General features: G+C 38.9%; 1 long non-coding RNA gene across 1 annotated transcript; it reads right to left on the minus strand.

Annotated features, from left to right (window-relative positions):
• Positions 1-1,638: 1,638 nt before the first annotated feature.
• LOC144355209 (uncharacterized) lies at positions 1,639-2,778 on the minus strand. The gene is made up of 2 exons (XR_013421177.1): positions 2,726-2,778; positions 1,639-1,705 (listed from the first exon to the last, which is right to left on the minus strand). It is a non-coding gene; the product is annotated as an uncharacterized LOC144355209 (long non-coding RNA).
• Between the last annotated feature and the right edge of the window lie 10,815 nt (positions 2,779-13,593).

A 13,593-nucleotide genomic window follows, 5' to 3' on the forward strand; every position in this document is an offset into this window, starting at 1 on the left:
CATCTCCAATAATGACAGACTGTTTATCATCTCCCACGGTGACTTGCTGTTTATCATCTCTAACAGTGACTGGCTGTTCACCATCTCCTACAGGGTCTGACTGTACACCGTCTCCCAAAGTGACTGGTTGTTCAGCTTCCCCTAAGGCTACTGGCTGTCCTCCATCTCCTATAGTGACTGGCTGTTCATCATCTCCCACAGTAACTGGCTGTTTACCATCTCCCTCAGTGACTGGGTGTTTACCATCTTCCACAATGACTGGCTGTTCACCATCTCCCACAGTGACTGGCAGTTCACCATCTCTCACAGTGACCGGCTGTTCACCACCTCCCACAGCGACTGGCTGTTTACTATCTCCCACAGTGACTGGCTGTTTATCATCTCCTACAGTGACTGACTGTACACCATCTCTCAAAGTGACTGGGTGTTCACTTTCTCGTAAGGTGACTGGCTGTTCACCATCTCCCACATTGACTGGCAGTTCACCATCTCCCACACTGACTTGCTGTTCACCATCTCCCACAGCGACTGGCTGTTCACCATCTCTAAAAGTGACTGGCAGTTCATCATCTCCTACAGTGACTGGCTGCTCACCATCTCCTACAGTGACTGGTTGTTCACCATCTCCCACAGTGACTGACTGTTCACCATCTCCCACAGTGACTGGCTGTTTATCATCTCCCACAGTGACTAGCTGTTCACTATCTCCTACTGCGACTGGCTGTTCACCAACTCCAACAGTTACTGGCTGTGCACCATCTCCCACAGTAACTGCCTGTTCACCATTTCCTACAGCGACTGGCTGTTCATCATCTCCCAAAGTGACTGGCTGATCCGCATCTCCCACAGTGACTGGCTGTTCATTATCTCCTACAGCGACTGGCTGTTCACCATCTCCTAAGTTGACTGGCTGTCCACCATCTCCCACAGTGACTGGCTGTTCAACACCTCCCACAGTGACTGAATGTTCACCATCTCCAAAAGTGACTGGCTGTTCACCACCTCCCACAGTGACTTGTTGTTCACCATCTTCCACAGTGACTGGCTGTTCATCATCTCCAAAAGTGACTGTCAGTTCACCATTTCCCTTAGTGACTGACTGTTCACCATCTCTTACAGTGACTGGCTGCTCACCATCTCCTAAAGTAAGTAGTTGTACACCATCCATCACATTGATTGGTTGTTCACCCTCTTCCTCAGTGGCTAGCTGTTCACCATCTCCGATTTTGACTGGTGGCTTCCTATATTCTCTTACTTGTAAATGTGCATCTATCAATACATATAAATAGTCATTGTCATTATAATGTATTGGTAAGTAATGTTTCGTGACTATTGAAATGTATGTAAACATCAAACACAATATGATATGATACATATGTTTTGGGAAATAAAATAATTTGTGTTGTATTTGCCATCTAAAAATGTTACCAAAGTTGTTGCTTTCATTTAGGCAATACAATCTACAATCTACAATCTATTTTAGTGGAGTGAGGTATACCATAGTCAATTAAGAACATAACTAGGTTAATATATATCACGCTGTACGTAGCAGTCCGATGGTTTCATATGTTTACTTTCATCTGAGTTGTACAGTATATGACTTTGTCTTTATTTATTAATGAATGTTATGTTGAAACTCACTTATTTCTCCAGAAGACTGATTCCTTGAAGACAATAATCCTCCATGACCAGGACTCGCATATGCCTTAACAAGATAAATCACACATTTAAACAGAATAGTCAACTACTTGTAGGTTAACAGGAAAAAAATGTCAGGTCGGATAGATTAATTTGATTAAGACTGGGTCTAGACAGATATCATATATCCACAAGCATGTACCTTGGTTCACTCAAACAACTAAGTAATTTAACCATTTATCCAGGTTGAAAACAATCGTTGGGCGAGGAGGATGTGGTTATAAGTATATACAGATTGTATTATTAAGTATAAACAACTTTTTATCCAAGTGTTATCAACTTACGTCATACAATGTGAATACACACCAATCTGAGAGCTATACCACTCAACAAAAAAATTGGATAGAGTCTTACTTATCAGAACACTACGTAACCCATTGTGCAGGCATTGTTAAGCATAGGATGGTGACTTTGAACAGAAAAGATTGTAATCTTCAACCAAAGGACTACAACACGTGGTAATTCTCCCCCAATTTATGGAAAGTATAAAGGTTAATCGAAACATACACACCAAATATTATCACTTCATAATTTTAAAAGCAGAACCAATCTAACAATATAAATTTTAGCCTGGCCTACATGCATACAATCTTCCTTCGAAATAAATGATGGTGACACATTCATTTCAAAACGTTCTAGAGATACTGGATTAATGAAAACACTTTACATTAGACACACAGCATATCCCAATAACTCGCTTTTCTTAATATATTTTTGCCATATATTTGAAAATTAACTGAGGTACGTGTTTTTGAATACGCGGTGCCCCCCCCCCCTCCAGAGGCTCAGCTTTAAATCCAACAATTATTCAACCGGACTTCTGGTAAAAATGATTTCACAGTATTTGGAAACACGTGTTATTTAATTAAGGTTCCATGACAATACTTACTGTATGGCCTACATGCAACATCCTTAAATCAGAAATAAAAATTGAAAAATATATCATCACATAAATTTACCCAACTAGTCATACACAGCTATACAATGTGATGTTACTCGTATATATAAATACAATTAATGAACTCACTTCATGTCTCTTTGTCGGCTCGAGTAATCTGATTTTCTCCTGCACCACAGAAAGCATCTCCGTTAAACGGGTTACTAACACATAACTAAAAAGAGAGATCGTTATAACTGTAACTAAGTTTAAGTCAACAGTGTTACAAAAATGAGATCAATTTTACGAGTGTGAAATGAACAGTAGCTTATAGGGCACCGCACTCTCCAGCGAGGGAGCGCTTCTGTTAAAATGACCTAGATGGATAGATGGATCGTTGAAATGGAGGATGCGTCGATTTCATGGCGGGCAATTCAAATTACTAGTAATTGCTATGAAAAAATTATAAAAATTGTACCGATCGATTTATTTGGATATTCAGCTTTTAAGGTGAAAGTGATTCCAACAAAATTAGGTTCACAATTTCTACTTAGTAAACAATTCATCCAAGTTTAAATTATACTGCAATAAAAAATGATAGACATACCTAACAACAAAGAACACAATTGCCAGCAACGCCATGGAGATATACCATCCTGCTTCAACAATAGTATCCTGAACATTGAACGCATTGCAGCTAACAATCAGGTTTACCAAATATACAAGACATGCCTGGGTGAAAAAACGACAACTGTCAATATATCCAATGAAGTCAATGAGGTGGTGTGTGGTCAATTATTGCATGTATGATGCAAAATTGTATCATACTACTCTCACAAGTATCCCGTCACTGTGCAAAATACGTCAGAACCGGTTTATGTCATGTTATTGTACACATATGTGTGAAATTGACAGGTGCTACACTGAAATAGGGAAAAAAAGTCAACAGTGTAATAGCATCAGTTTTGAAACGGTTCAGGAAATAGTGCAAGCACCAATCTGCGCATACGTAATGCAACGTGATTTATTTTATGCCGGCATTTAATTATAGAGTTCAAGTGGTGTTGCTGTACTTTAACTTTTGAATGTTCTAGCTTGGAATAGAAAATAAGGATAAGTGGAATAGTTGCATTGTCGATGCGAGTATGATAGACCGTAAGGGAAAGCATACATAAACTGAGCGAATTACCTTGATAATTACACAGCCTGAGTACAACAGGGAAAATGGAGCTGTTCAAAGGGTTTATTTAAATAATTCAAATATTAGATTCCGATACAGTAGAGAAATTTATGTCCTCACTGTATAATTTTACATATTTCGTTCAAATATTTTGAAAAAGTAGAGAATCTAGTCTACCTCAACATGAAGACTTGGCTCCATTATTGCACCAAACCAGGAGGATCCCATGTCTGAAATAAGAACACACGTGTATATCAATCTCATATCATAGTACAGTATAGTGCATATCTATTCGCAAAACAAAAAAAGGATACCACAGATTTAACACATAATGATAAATGAAGTTTACGTGAACCCCGTGTTATATGAAGTATCAAAGGTTTTTTATTTATCTATTCATGTTAGTCAACATGCATGGCAACAATCTCGAACTGCACAGTATTGACAGACAGTATAACTCAATTATATCGTGGTCAGTATTAATAATTAACTTAAATCATACATATTCGTTCCTGGTATATTAATTGCTTTAACGCCATAATTTTCCCGCCTACATTTTTATGCCACGTTTTTCTAAAGGTCCATCTGCATAATGTTTGTATTCCATTTTGACTACAAGCATTTGTTGTTTACCAATAAATAAATGTGTGTATGTAGATAATAAATTAGAACAACGCTAGACACCACAATCACAACCTGGATTATCTGTCATGACCTCTGAGTCACGGTGTAACAACGGTTGCTGTTATTGATCATGTTGTAATACAGTGTCTATGAATCACCATTATATTGGCAACAGTATATTCATAATCATGAAATTGAAGCCAGCAGGACTCAACTATGTGCTTTAATGGAACCAATTTGATATGAGTTGCAAGCATAAATACCCGCCCCCTAATAACACTGCGTAAGGATTTCATCGAATAGTTTCCCTAGAAAGCCGGAGGGGGTTCATCATGATAAATCACAAAAATGTACCCATAAAATTGGTCTGGTAGATTTCCTTGCCAGCAGAGATCCCTACACGTCTTTGTCGATATAGAAACTTGGGGATACACCTGTATTATCTGTACTGAAAACATGATTATTCGTTATTGTCACTCACGTAAAAAAACCATACTACTTTTGGGAAACAATGTTCACCGGGTTGACATAACTTGTACAGGACAGGGTTTTACGCCATAACATTTATCAGAAATGCCTACTTTAAATTGTACCCACCCTGCACGCTTTGTTTTAGATATTATTCCTTTATGTTAAAATTACAAGTGCAAGTGCCATGTATCTATATGGCAATATAATGCACTATCCAGGTCTGTTCGAACACAGGCACCAGTTAACCTAAACCACGATTTCCTAAATTCGCATCCATCGGTGAATGAATCTCAACCAGTGGAATTGACCTTCCCATTGTGTCTGAGACACATTCACTCAGAATAAGTATCGATCCTTTTGACAGTTTGGTTTGGCAAGTTTTCTCACTAGATGACTTCTCCATCTTATAATATGGGCGATGTTTTCACAATAATTGGATGACAACGAAGATAAACGCACCGGTAAATGTTGGTATAATCGTGTACGGAATTAAAACCTCCTCCCTGAAATGAACAAAAATCTAGGCCAAGGTAGGAATGGCTGAAAATGGCGGACTAAGCCGTCAGTCTCGAGCCCTAGTGGAATGTGGCCACAAATAGTCACGGACACCACTCCCCTCTCCTCTCTCCAGGATTTTCGACTAATTATGTGGTACTACTCGAGTCTATGATAAACGTAATTATGTGAATCTTACCTGGATACACTGAGCAGTTGAAATCGGAGGATACAAGATACAAATGTGTTGAACCGAAAATTGAAAATGTTGTGTTTGTTATACTAATTATATATCAATAATCATTGAATTGCAAAGTCCAGTTTCGCCATAAATCTGTTATCTGTTATCTGTCATGACCTCTGAGTCACGGCGTAACCACGGTTACTTCTATTGACCGTGTTGTAATACATTGTCTATGAGTCACCATTGTATTGGCAAAAGTATATTCATAGCCATGGAATTGAACCCAACAGGACTACACTATGTGCTTCAAAGGAACCAATTTTATATAAGTTGCAAGCATAAATACCCGCCCCCTAATAACACTACGTAAGGATTTCATCGAACAGTTTCCCTAGAAAGATGGAGGGGTTCATCATGATAAATCACATAGGTAGGTCTGATAGATTTCCTTGCCAGCAGATATCCCTACTCGTCTTTGTCGATATAGAAACTTGGGGATACACCTGTATTATCTGTACTGAACACATGATTATTATTTATTGTCACTCTCGTAAAAAAGCATACCACTTTTGGAAAACAATGTTCACCGGGTTGACATACCTCGTACAGGGCAGGGTTTTACGCTGAAGTAGGAATGGCTGAAAATGGCGGACTAAGCGGTCAGTCTCGAGCCCCAGTGGAATGTGGCCACTAATAGTCACCGACACCACTTCCCTCTCCTCTCTCCAGGATTTTCGACTAATTATGTGGTACTACTCGAGTCTATGATAAACGTAATTATGTGAATCTTACCTGGACACACTGAGCAGTTGAAATCGGAGGATACAAGATACAAATGTGCTGAACAGAAAATTGAAAATGTTGTGTTTGTGATACTAATTATAGATCAATAATCATTGAATTGCAAAGTCCAGTTTCGCCATAAATCACTGTCACAATTTAACAGCGATACGTGGTGATGGGTGCGTAACACATTGTTCAATCACAACTCTTGTATCTCTGCTTATAGCTGGTCGCTATTGTTCTAACCATTCTTTCTTTAACTAGTCACCAACTCTTTTATCGAGAATCGGCCACTTTTGCGTTTACTGGTGATTCAGGTAGTTTCAGACTGAAGTTCTTCTTTCATAATTAACCTACACGAGGGTGCAATTTTCTTTCTAGTGGAAAAACTTGCAACACAAACTACGTTCTTTCTGATCAGCTAAGCTATTGTAGCAGGTGTGCTGCTATTTGGTTTTCGCATCCTGGTACTTGCATATGCTACTTTTTTTAGGTCATACGTAGCTGTTCATTGGAGTCCTTGTGCTACAAGCTGTTAAACAGCTCTACAAATCAAAAGATATAAATCTAGTCAGATTATGTATCATACAAAAACAAAATGGCAAACATGTTTTGTTTGTTTTAATTCGTTTGTCTGGCACTATTATTATGATATTGGTGGTCCGTGCGTTCATATTCAGGCGAAACCTCCTTCTAACAAGATTGTGTACAACTTCGACATACCCATAGTCATACCACTATGTTTCCATTGAATGTCTCCGAACTTGAGGAGCCTGCAGAAAAACTTGTGGAAGTACCATTCAGCCCTATTAGTTGTAGGGATAGGTATTACATACCGAACAATTTTCAATCTCTCTGGGCAAACCTTCCCAAGAGCCCCTAAGACGGCACATATAATTCTATCAAAGGTCACAACACTACTCATCCAGAATAATATTTCTGAAACAAACAGGTGACCATGAATCAGACCCTTGTCATTGTCTCTGTCCGGTAAATATTATGGTGAATGTATAAATTTCTCCAATCTCTATCTGAAGGACGCTTAGCGACACAATCCAATACATCTGTACAACTCGTATGTTTGCTGTCATTGACTTTCCTTTCGGTCTGTGCACAGCATGTAGTATTACACACATTCTCAGAGGTGGTATAGGCAGTCATTGCCTTTTTTGTGTATCTGCACCTGTAAGACTGGCATTACCAACACCAATTTTATGGAGGACTAGTTCAAAGTTTGAATTATTTGCTAGCTATTTAGAACTAATTTTTCAATGCCCTTGCTGTAGTCAAAAGGACCACTATATTTCCCAATTGGCATGCCACCTTATGACTAAGACCTATTCAATGCCCTATTTAGAAAAGGTGAAAAGGGTGTTCTGGAAAGGACTGTACATCTATCAGTCAGATAAGTCAAAATTCATAAATGGTGGGCTGATCCCGAACCGAGTGAATACTGGCCAACAATTTTCTTATGTTCTTACACATTTATCTTTAAAGCAGGGGTGTCATCACCTGCGCGTGCGGCAGACGGCCATTGCGTGTCATTGTTTAATATAGCATCTACCCATGAGCTTTTGCGTTTTCAGTGTCCGTTGTTATTGTCGGCTGGGCAAACCTTCCCAAAAGCCCATAGGAAGGCACATATAATTCTAACAAAGGTCACAACAAGTGTTATTTGCGTATTTATTCACGCCTGGCAACAATCTCGAACTGCATACTGTTGATAGACAGCATTGTTCATTAATATTGTGGTTAGTATTAAAAATTAACTTCAATCGTACATATTTCTTTTCTGATATATTTAATGCTCTAACGCTATAAATTTCCTCCACTTGAATTGTTATGCTGAAATTCTGGGTTAATTTGGTTTCAGATAGCTCTATTATCTACAAGATTAATTAGTACAAATTTGACTTTGCCGTTCAACGAGCAATACAAAAAGTGCTAGTTAGTAATCGTAGTATTTTGATCTTTCATCTGTTGAACTATCTATTCCAAAACCATGCTTGTTTTAAAGAGTGCTAAACGTCCATCCGCACATTTTTTGTATCCCATTTAAACTACAGTTATTTGTTGTTTATCCAACCAATACATATCTGTATGTGAATAATGAATTGGGACGCAACGGCGCCAGACATCACAATCACAAACCGGGTTATCTGTCATAACCTCTGGGTCACTTTGTAACCATGGTTACTTCTCGTGGCCGTGCTGTCACCATTGTATTGGCAATAGTATATTCATAGAAATTGAACCCAATAGGACTATATTGTGTATATAAAATAAGTAAAAATCATATATTGGAATCTTAAGTGAAAAAAGCAAAATACTAGATAATAAAACAATACATTTTCAATCTACGTGTATTATCACGTCTCATACAGACCTGTTCCATGGATTGACTGAATTCAATTTGCACCGTATATTGAGATGCACTGCAAGAGCTTACTCCCCCCCCCCAATAATTGCAATGTAACCCCAAGCTTTCATAGCCATAGCAACTGAACCCTGTCAACTATGATATTACTGTTTTAAACAAGGATACTCTATTTAGATATATATGGGCTAGTATCTAAAGAAACATCTGAGAAAAGTTTTGTTAGGCGATGCACAATATGAATACTTTATATAGTATTTCATTGGTATTGTTTGGCAATAACGGTCGTGTTTGCTCGACCTCAGTGTTGATACGTCACCAAGGCAGAAGAGTTCAACATTGAGAGTAATCATTAGCAAATTCAACACAATATATTAATCTTTATCTGTTCATAGTCAAGTGCAAAAATACATGGAAGATTGTTGCATTAGATGTAAACCAGGGGAACAAATGGAGTGTCACTTGTCTGGGAAATTTGTCGTATTTATTAAGTCGTCAGGGAAATCCAAGGCTGGTTGAACACAAGCACCTGTTAACCTAAACAAAGGTTTTCCAAAGTCGCATCCGTACGTGAATGAATCTCGGTCAGTGGAATTGACCTTTTCATTGAGTCGACAATTTGGTTTGGCAAACTCCTCACTAGATGACTTTTTTATCTTATAATATGGGAAGCGTTTTACAAAAATTGGATGAAAATGGAGATAAACGCACCGTTAAACATAGGTATAACAATCCTGTACAGAATCAAAACCCTCTCCCGAAATGAAAAAAACTATAGGCCGAGGTTAAATGGCTGAAAATGGCGGACAAATCAGTCAGCCCAGTGGAATGTATCCACAAATATTCACTGACACCGCTTCCCTCCCCTCCTCCAGCATTTCCGACTATTTATGTGATACTACTTTTGTCTATGATCAACATAATTATGTGAATCTTACCTGGACACACTGAGCAGTTGAAATCGAAGGATACAAGATACAAATGTGTTGAACCGAAAATTGAAAATGTTGTGTCTGTGATACTAATTATAGATCAATAATCATCGAATTGCAAAGTCCAGTTTCGCCGTAAATCGCTGTCACAATTTAACAGCGATACGGGGTGTTGGGTGCGTGATACATTCGATCCATTCAATCAATACTCATACAACTTATAGCTGGTCGCAATTGCTCTAGCTCTAACTAGCACTTTGGAAACTGTCAGTGTATACTGGTTAATCTGGCAGTTTAAAACTGAAGTTGTTCTCTCATGATGAACCTATGCGAGAGAAAAAACATTTTTTTTTTCTAGTGGAAATCAGCCAAGCTATGTAGCCACTCTACCAACCGAGCTATGCATGTGATCGACGAGTACATGTATTGTGCGCCGTTACATGTGGTTCGATTTGTTTGATCTGATCATCGGTCCATTGTTCAGAGACTTGTTATTATTATATTGTGACATGAATTGTAAGTTCTTAAAAGAAAGAAAACAGAACCTGCAATGTGTGATTGAAAAGCACACATGATTGGATACTTTGCAACAACCCATTGAACATGTTTTATTTTTAGAATTCTGATACAGTCACTGGATTGTGTTGTCAGCAAAAATGTGAGATACCTACGTCATTACTCCCCCTGTGGCAAAATCGTATGATCCAGACAGTAGCGTGATGACTGTGAAGTACATGTGAATGTGCTGAGCCCAGCGTTATTATCAATGAAAATAGATATGACATCGTTGACCCGAGTCTTTTACTTTAAATTGGTAGAGCTTGGATAAAAAGTGGTTTATTCCACTACCAAAATTGTCTATACACTGATTTGTCCGCTATTTCGCAATAACCAATCATTTCGTTGGATACATTTTATTGTTTGCATGGCCATAATTTAGTTGTAGTATTCAAGTTGAGACATCTGTGCAAACTTTAGTCTGGAAGAAGTCTTGACTTCATCCTGTAACATCGATTCCAGACTCCAGTGAGCTGTACCCTATACAGGGGTACATATGCAGACGTGCTGTGCAGTAATTCCTGCTGATCAACAGGAATCACTGAAGCTCACTGCCTGAACTACTCCCGTTGTACCGGTACTAGTAGTGATTTTTAATAAGCAGTTTGACAAGGACAAGTAACGTAAATGAAAGCAATAAAACGTACAACGTTAAGCTTTGGAACCCTGCAAGTAGGCCAGTCTCACTGGTTCTCACCACAAGGAGTTACGATCCCACCTACCAGTCCCAAAACAGAAATAAAACACACAACAAAGTTTAAAAACTACGTGATAATACTACCAGTTGATTTATTCGTGATGAAAAGTGGACATGATTTAAAATGACAGTAGGCGGGTTCAGTGTGTGAAAAAACAATACTTTATTTGAGATTTGACAGTCACCCGTGACACGACGTGGCGGAGCGTACTCAGGCCACCCAACGTAGCTAACTGGAAGCTTGGTGTTTATAGAAACCGACCAAAACTTGAAGTGAAAATCAACGTGATATACATAAAGTATGTCACCCCACGAAGCCGACTTAAAGCCGGTTACACCAGCACCTATGGGTCTTCTCAACTGTGACGACCTTACCCGTGAAAACAATACCAATACAACAGACTGGTCCAGGAATATTAACTTGTAGCAGACTACAAGCGTACTTCTAAGCAAACAGCAAGCTCGTCATTGTGCACAGTACATAACGCATCGCATATAGCCCACTTATTGATAAAAACCTGTAATTTATTACTTATTTTGAAAAAGTTAAATTCGGCTTTTAACCTTGAAATGAAGCGCTGCTTAAAGATTTCAAGTGGTTCGATTACGCCATTTTCTTGGCGTTTGTTGCGCCTACTGATGTGGATCGAAATCTTAGCAGTACAGGCAATATAATTAAATAAGTTACGTGCTTGACGAGATACGAATAAACCAGATCTACCAGGAGGCAATAAAATAAACCACCACACAGGTATGTCAGCATCGGATACAACAAGATTTTTTATTATTGTTTTGATACAGTTGTATAGAGGAACAATAACAGGACAATCAACAAATATGTGACGTAAGGAGTCGTTGTCCCCGCAAAGTGGGCACGTGTTCGATTGCGAAAAATTGGCATGAACCAGAAATCTGCCAGTAGTGTATGCTCCATGTATAATGCGCCACTGTAAGTCCCCTTCTAACTTAGTAACCGGGGAAGCATAGCAAGCTTTGAAGTTCGGTTTATCTTCGTCCGAGAGATTCAAGATTTCCCGCCACACTGTGTCACATTTATCCGGATGCCGTTTAATATGAAGCAATGTAATCATGTATTTATACACTGTCCCTTTTTCTAGTTTATATAGGGGCAAGTTTATTTTATTAGAATGATGAAGTTAGTAGTAGTCATTCCAGGGTTGGGGTGATTTAATCTCGTTACTATTCAGGTAAGTGTTGATTGTTACTTTCCATTTTTCAGGAATACTTTGATGTAATGATTTTTAAATGGAGATGTAGTGTGCGTTCCGATCGGATATTAAGTTTGTTGTATATCTCCGTACTCGAAGACCATGCTTTACTCTGTTTATCGACTAGGTCATGTATCTTGGTGATCCCGGCCGCCGGGAGAAATTTCATCAAAAAAGTCTCATTGAAGGTAGGAAGACAAAGTAAAGGATTATTAAAAAGTGGTTCATTGAGGAGACTGACCGGATTACTATCATTGATTTTACGCCTTTTTGCAAGCGAATTCCAGCAGTGTAACAGCCCAGCGTAAACTCCAGGTAAGTTTGGAAGTGGTAATGTTATATTAGTTGCAAGCAGACGCTTGGTGAGCATCAAATTGCCTACTTTACTGAAATAGTAATCTGTGAATTTGAAACTGGGATGATCATAATCACTATACAAATATCTTTGAATATATTGAACACGATTAGCATTAATACGAGATTGTAGGTGAATCAAATTGTGTCCTCCGTTCTCAAGTGGCAGATAGAGCGTCTCAGCAGTTATCCAGTGACGACCTTGCCACAAGAACTCAATAAATATTGACTGGATATAACGTATCGTTTCAGAGGGAGGAGCAAGACTGATGAGCCGGTGTAAAAGTTGTGATGAAACAAGTTGATTTACGACGAGAACACGCCCTCTATAGGACATTCCTGCGGCGAATTTAGACCAGAAGGCGATTTTGCCTTCAACTTTTTGTACTAGTTCTGGCCAGTTTTTGTCCTCGTATGATTTCGTATTACCCAGATATACGCCAAGCAATTTTAGTCCCACATTATTCCATTTAATACCTAGTGGCGACTCGTTACGATTGCACCACCCGCCAGCCCAAAGCCCTTTGGATTTTTCGTAATTTATTCTTGCATTAGATGCTTGTTCATAGACACGAAGCCAGTATGCAAGCTTATTGAAGTCTTGATCACGTGTCATAAGGAATTCAACATCATCAGCGTAGGCGGTTAATTTGCATCGGTAGCCGTTACTTTCAGGTATTTGAAGGCCAAGAATACCATCGTCATTTCGAATTTTGTCTAGAAGGGGTTCAATCACTAAGACATAAAGTTGAGATGACAATGAACAGCCTTGTCTAATCCCTCTGGAAAACATAACAGGAGACGTGAGCGCACCATTTACACGAACAAGTGACTGAGCATTACCATACATAAGTTTGATATACGCAATAAACCGTGAACCAAAGCCAAAGGCTGACAGAGCACACGAGAGGTACGAGTGATGTACTCTATCGAAAGCCTTTTCTTGGTCCAGAGCTACGATGCCAAGTGGGATATTAGATGTATTAGCGTAGTCAATGGAATCCCGTAGGAGGTTTATGTTATCGTGAATACGTCGATTAGGTATACTACAACTTTGGTCGGGATGAACAATAGTGCCCATAACCGGGCGGAGACGCAGTGAAAGCGTTTTAGTGAATAGTTTATAGTCGCTAC

Source organism: Saccoglossus kowalevskii, chromosome 21 (assembly GCF_978046115.1).
Source record: "Saccoglossus kowalevskii chromosome 21, keSacKowa6.1, whole genome shotgun sequence".
NCBI classification, from domain to species: domain Eukaryota; kingdom Metazoa; phylum Hemichordata; class Enteropneusta; family Harrimaniidae; genus Saccoglossus; species Saccoglossus kowalevskii.